The sequence below is a fragment of the Suncus etruscus genome, chromosome 5 (assembly GCF_024139225.1).
Source record: "Suncus etruscus isolate mSunEtr1 chromosome 5, mSunEtr1.pri.cur, whole genome shotgun sequence".
NCBI classification, from domain to species: Eukaryota; Metazoa; Chordata; class Mammalia; order Eulipotyphla; family Soricidae; genus Suncus; species Suncus etruscus.
Window position 1 is genome coordinate 120,930,064 of NC_064852.1, and position 7,472 is coordinate 120,937,535.

General features: G+C 36.9%; 1 non-coding gene across 1 annotated transcript; it reads right to left on the bottom strand.

Moving 5' to 3' along the window:
- Positions 1 to 6,975: 6,975 nt before the first annotated feature.
- On the bottom strand, positions 6,976 to 7,109 carry LOC126010276 (small nucleolar RNA SNORA47). The gene has a single exon (XR_007496371.1). It is a non-coding gene; the product is annotated as a small nucleolar RNA SNORA47 (small nucleolar RNA).
- Between the last annotated feature and the right edge of the window lie 363 nt (positions 7,110 to 7,472).

A 7,472-nucleotide genomic window follows, 5' to 3' on the forward strand; every position in this document is an offset into this window, starting at 1 on the left:
ATGAAAAAATTCTCAACAAAATTCTAGCAAATAGGATTGAATGCCTCATCAAGAAGGTCATACACCATGACCAAGCAGGTTCCATTCCAGGAATTCAAGGATGGTTTAACATACATAAAACATTCAATATAATACACCATATCAACTAAAAGAATAATAAAAAACTATCTGATCAAATCAATAGATTCAGAGAAAGCATTCAATAACATCCAACACCCATTCTTGATAAAAACACACATGGGAATGAAAGGAATTTTTCTCAATATAGTCAAGCCATCTACCACAAGCCAATCACAAATATTATTCTAAATGAAGATAACAGTCTTTCCTCTAAAATCTAGTACAAGACAAGGCTGACCTCTCTCACCACTCCTATTCAACATAACACTATAATTATTTGCTCTAGCGATTAGGCAAAAAAAGATATCAAGGGCATCCAGAGAAAAAAGAAAGAAGTCACGCTCTTACTGTTTGCAGATGACATACTATATTTAGAAACCCCCAAGGACTCTACCAAAAAGCCTCTAGAAATAAAGGATTCACATAGAAAATTGGCAAGCTACAAAATTAACATGTAAAAATCAATGGCCTCTGTACAACAATAATGATAGGGAAGAAATAAACATTAAAAAAAAACATTCACCCATTCAACAACCCATTACACTGCATTAGTGTCACACAAACTCAAATATTTTGGAGCCAACTTGACTAAAGAAGTGAAGGCCCCATACAAAGAAAACGACAAAACTCTGCTTTAAAAAATAAAAGAGGACACATGAAATTGGAGACCATACCATACTCATGGATTGGTAGAGTTAACATCAAGAAAATGGCAATACTCCCCAAAGCACTGTACAGATTTAATGAAATCCTTCTAAAGATAAACATGATATTCTTCAAAACAGTGTATCAAACACTCCTGAAATTCAATTCAAAAAATAATCACCTGCAAATAGCTAGAGCAACCCTTGGGAAGAGGAATATGGGAGGTATCACTTTCCCAAAATTTAAATTGTATTACAAAGCTACACTCATTAAACAGCATGGTACTGGAATAAACACAGGTCTCATATCAGTGAATAAACTTGAGTATTCAGAGAATGTGCCTCAGATATATAATCAATTAATTTTTGATAAAGTAGCAAGAAATGCAAAATGGAGCAAGGAAAGCCTTTTCAACAAGTGGTGTTGGCAGAACTGGTCAATCACATGTAAAAAAGTAAACACAGACCTCCATCTAACACCATTCACAAAGGTCAAATTCAAATGAATTAAATACCATGATATCAAACCTGAAACCATAAAGTAAATAGAAAAACGCATAGGTAAAATATTTTATGACATTAAGACGCTAGGCATCTTTAAGGAGGAAACAGCACTCTCCAAACAAGTGGAAGCAGAGATAAACAGATGAAACTATATTAACATGAGAAGATTCTGCACCTCAAAGGAATTAGTGCCTAGAATACAAAAGCCACCCACAAAATTGGAGAAATTATTTACCCAATCAATACCCATCAGATAAGGGTTATATTGAAGATATAAAAGGTACTGACAGAACTTAACAAAAAAAAAACATATAACCCCATCAAAAACGGGGAGAAGAAATGAACAGATACTTCCTCAAAGGAGAAATACAAATGGCCAAAATCACATGAAAAAATGCTCCATATCTCTAATAATCAGGGAGATGCAAATCAAAACAACAATGAGGTACCAATTCACACCAGAGTCTGGCACATATTACAAAGAACAAGAACAAGAAGTACTGGTGGAGATGTAGAGAAAAAGGAACTCTTATTCACTGCTGGTGGGAATGTCATCCAGTCCAGCCATTATGGAAAATAATATGGAGACTCCTCAAAAGACTGGAAATTGAGTTCCCATATGACCAAGCTTTACCACTCCTAGGAATATACTGTAGATATACAAAACACAATTCAAAAATGCCTTCCTCAAATTTATAGATTTGCAAGCACACATCAGGATGGAAGAAGAGTCCTACATGAATAGCTAAATGACACAGCTTATAAAATTAGAAAATGATCAACAAATGGAATTAAAAATCATAGACAAAAGGAAATAACAAAGCTTAGAGTAGAAACTAATAAAGTGGAAATCCGGAAAACAATCCAATTGAAGAAACAGCAACACTTCCAAATAGCTTCTACGAAGACAACATCACCTTGATATCAAAACCAGACTCTGGAAACAAGCACAATGCCCTTCAACAGATGAATGGCTAAAGAAACTGTGGTACATATATACAATGGAATATCATGCAGTCTTCAGGAGAGACGAAGTCAGGAAATTTTTCTATACTTGGATGTACATCGAATCTATTAAGATGAGTGAAATAATTCAGAGGGAGAGAGATAGACACAGAACAGTCTCACTCATCTATAGGTTTTAAGAAAAATTAAAGACATTACTGTAATAAGGCCCAGAGACAGTAGAGTTAAAAGCTGGAAGGGTTGGAAGGACTGGCTCACAATTTGAAGCTCACCACAAGGAGTGGTGAACGCTGTTAGGGAAATATCTACACTAACAACTAGCACACCAATGTGAAAGAATGAGAGAAGTAGAATGCCTGTCGTGAATACAGTCAGGAGTGGTGGAAGAGGGGGAGCATTGGTGGTTGGAATGTTGCACTGGTGAAGGGGGGCATTCTGTTTATGACTGAACCCTAACTACAAACATGCTAGTAATCATGGTGCTTAAGTAAAGATTAAAAAATGCCTTCTTCACAACCATATTCATTGCAACACTATTTACATTAGCTGGACTCTGGAAACAACCAAGATGCCCTACAACAGACTAATATCTAAAGAAACTGTGGTCCATAACACAATGGAATATTATGAATCCCTCAGGAAAGATGAAGTCATGAAATTTTCCTATAAATGGATGGACATGAAAACTATTATGCTGAGTAATATAAGCCAGAGGGTGAAAGATATACACAGAATAGTTTCACTCATCTATGGTTTTAAGAAAAACAAATGATAATATTGTAATATTGCCCAGAGACAACAGAGATGAGAACTGGAAGGACTGGTTCTCGATGTGAAGCTCACCACATAGAGTGTTGAGTTTAGTTAGAGAGATCACTACACTAACTATCATGACAATGTTAATGAGTGAGAGAAGCAGAATGCCTATCTTGAATAAAGGTAGAGGGTCAAGAAGGATGGAAGGAAGGAAGGAAGGAAGGAAGGAAGGAAGGAAGGAAGGAAGGAAGGAAGGAAGGAAGGAAGGAAGGAAGGAAGGAAGGAAGGAAGGAAGGAAGGAAGGAAGGAAGGAAGGAAGGAAGGAAGGAAAGAGGGAGAGGGGGGCATTGTTGGTGGAAAGGTTGCATTGGTGAAGGAGGGTTTTTTTTAATGACTGTTACTGCAATAAGACCCAGAGACAATAGAGTTAATGTATGTAATCATGGTGCTTAAATAAAGAAAAAAATTAATTATAAAAAATAAATAGAAAGATTAACAAATAGAAAATATTTTGTGAAATAAAATTTAAATTTCCTAATAAAGGGGGCCGGATAGATAGCACAGTGGTTAGGCATTTGCCTTGCACTTAGCCCACCCAGGAGATGATAGTTTGATTCCCAGTTTCCCATATGGTCTCCCAAGCTTGCCATAGGTGATTTCTGAGCACAGAGCTCAGAGTAACCCCTGAGCCTCACTGGATTTGACCTCAAACAACAAAAATTTCCTATAAACATATGACAAATTGCTTAATGTAACTAGTTACCATAACATTCAAATTATAATAGTGATATAACACTGTTCAACACCTACCATATTCACACACAAAAATTTTTTGGGGGGTCACACCCTGCAGCACTCTGGGGCTACTCCTGTCTCTATGCTCAGAAATCGCTTCTGGCAGGCTCAGGGGACCATATGAGATGCCAGGATTCGAAACTCCAACCTACTGCATGCAAGGCAACACCTTACTCCATGCTATCTCTCCAGACCCCACAAAATTTTTTTAATAAATAATATATATTGTTAGGACAAAAAGCCTCACATTTGATATGGGGTATAAACTATCATAGTCGATTTAAACAATGATGATCATGGGACAGGAGCAATAGCACAGTAGACAGAATATTTGCCTTGCACACAGCCTACCCATGTTTGATCCCCAGAGTTTCATTAGATCCCCTGAGCCCACAAGGAACGATTTCTGAGTGCGGAGCCAAAAGTAACCCTTGAGCAAGGCAGGCACAGCCCCCAAACCAAAACCAACCAAACAAATAATGAATAAATAAAAGGTGACGGTCAGAGGGATAGTGCAGCCTATGAAAATAAGGTGTTTGCTCTAGCTGTTCTAGGTTCAATCCTTGGTACCACATTTAGTTCACTGAGATCCTCCAGGAAAAATCTTGAGCACAAAGAGGTAATCCCTGAGCACAGCCAGGTGTATTCCAAAAACAAATAGCTGTATGGCATTAATTACCAAATTTAATGCACAAATCTAATGCTCTGACATTTTCTGTATTTTAAGAACTGCATACATACATGTATTTTGTGAAACTTGCATGGGGACATTTATAATTCATTATAATTTAGGTCATAGTTTTATAGTAATATTAACATTTATGGTATTAATGTATATAGTTAATTCACATGTAAAAGAACATCTAAAAGAAAAATTTTTGTACATTAAAATAACAATTAAAAAAGACAAAAAAACAATGGTCAAAGAGATGTTAAAGAGGATAAATGTGACTTGAGAGTGATTGCCACTGGTTTGAACCTTAACACTACAAATGGTCCCTGAAGCAGTGCTTGAAGTGATCCCTGAGTAAAGTCAGAAGGAAGCCCTAAGCACCACTGAGTGTTGTCTTACCCTATCCCAAGATATCAAGTGGTAAAAAAATTAAGAAATAATAGTAAATCTATCACAGAATTTTAAATCAGCGAAGAGAAATACACTGCTGTTAAATATCAAATAAAGTAACATTTAAAATGTAACATTAAAGAAAATAAATAAGCCACATTAATTATATATGCATTCCTATGCATATATGATTCATACTATAAAGATTTTTAAACGAGGAGGTGTAAAAATAGCACAGTAGTAGGGCATTTGGCTTTCATGAAGCTGACCCAGCACAGACCTGGGTTTGATCCCTGGCATCACATATGGTTCCCGAGCTGCCAGGAGTGATTTCTGATTAAAGATTCAGAAGCAACCCCTGAGTGTGGTGTTGAGTGTGGCCCAAAAAACAACCTTCCCCCAAAAAAGAAAAGGCAATAAAATATATTTTCATTTGTGGTCCAAAATATAAAAATATAAGAACTAATATAAAATTCTGGGTAGAAGTTACTTCTGAGTGTTAAGTAGAGATGAGAACTGGATCAGGTACAAATTTATAATTTAGTTATGACATTTCAATTTAATAACAATGCTATACATCATAACTTTAATGAATAGAACATGAATGTCCATTTTATGCTTCTTAATTAGAAAATGCTTTAGATGTTTCTTTTTTTTTTTTTTTGTAATTTTTGGGTCACACCCAGCAGTGCTCAGGGGTTATTTCTGGCTCCAGGCTCAGAAATTGCTCCTGGCAGGCACTGGGGACCATATGGGGCGCCAAGATTCAAACTGATGACCTCCTGCATGAAAGGCAAACACCTTACCTCCATGCTATCTCTCCGGCCCCTTTTCTTAATGTGTATGCTATTTTACTGTAAAATATTTTATTGAAGAAAAGGGTAAAAAGAGAAAACAATACTAGATGGTTAAATTCCCTTCCATACTAGTTTAGATGAACCGTATTGGTAAGAACAGGAGTGGAGAGAAAAGATAAAAAAGAGCAAATTACAATTGAAATCTAAAGCAATCAAACCTGATGATTCTGGATAATGCAATAAGAGAATGAGAGATCTCATATTCTCCTTGCTGTGGAGTCAGTGGATGTTGCAAGACAGTAGGGATTAAATGTCTTGATCAGGCATCAGTAGGGATCTTATCCAGGAGAAAGGTCAGAGATAAAAATTAATATTTGATAGTCACCTGGTTTATCTAGGATAAGTGACTAGAGAAGACTTTACCCTTTCCTTGAGGAATTCCCTAAGAGAGATGGAGGAAGTTAAATAAAGCAACCCCTACCCTCCTCCAATTATTCTTCACTTGGCTTCCAAAATAATATTCCTAAGTCACAAATAATCATGTCACTATCACTGGCCAAAACTCTTAATAACTCCAGGATGCTTTCCAAACTCTGTGGCCTGCCAAAAAAGTTTTGTTTTTAATTTTCTATTGATATATCCAGCCAGTTCCTACTCTTGTGACTGTCACCCCGCCAGCCTACAAGCCAACTTCAGAAGGACTGGCCAACTTCTCCTACTGCTACTCAACCTTGTGCTGACTTCCTCTTCTGACTCAGTGACCCTCTTAAAGTCATGTTATCTCAATACTATTCCTTCTTTACCTTACTTGATTGATCTGAGATCCTCTGTTCTAAGTTATTGAACATTGTTCTATCTTAAATTCTTCTATAATCACCCAGGGCTGGAGCAGTGGTGCAGCAGTAGGGCATTTGCCTTACACACTGCTGATTCAGGACAAACCTGGGTTTGATCCCTAGCGTCCCATATAGTTCCAGAGCCAGGAGTGATTTTTGAGTGCATATCCAGGAGTAACCCCTGAACATCACCAGGTGTGGCCCAAAAACAAACAAAAAATTCTTCTATAATCATTTTCTATCTTGTTTACAGACTGAGCTAATTCATTGCTACATTGGCATTTCTCTTTGAATGGAAATGAGGGTTCTTGGACATTTTTGGCAGTGCTCAGGGCTTACTCCTGGCTCTGTGCTCAAATACCACTTCTGTGGTATTCAGGGAACCATGTTGCACCAGGAATTAAACAAAAATTAGCTTCATGTGTGAAAGCACCTTAACATTTATAACATTGCTCTGGTTCTTATTTTGGCACTTCTTAGATATAATTTATTTTCAGATATTACCCACCAAGAACTGCCCTTCTAAAGGCAGCATAGGGACATGGTCAGCCTCAGCTGCCTTCATTTTCAAAGGTCTTCACTGTGTAATTGCAATGTGGTATGGAGCTGCCTCGCCTTCAGTCCTTTGTTACTTAGCTCTAGTTGAAACAAGTAACTCTTTCAAATAATGTTTGCTAATAAAATAACCAAACTGTAGAATTGGCTTAGATAAGTCAGTAATACCTGATTACTAAAGAAGGTATCAGGTTCAGAGCGAGAGTGCAATGAGTAAGACCCATGTCTTGTATGCACATGGTTAAGATCCTATCTTCAAAACTGCAAATGATCTCCTGAGCTGAACCAAGAGCAATCTATGAATTCAAAACTCATGAGCAATAACTGAGGACAGCAAGTGAGACCCCAAAACAAAAAAAAAAACAAACAAAAAAGAAGGGATTGAAAATGTTATCTTGAGAGATCATGAAAGACAAGTGAATGAATGAATGTGGAA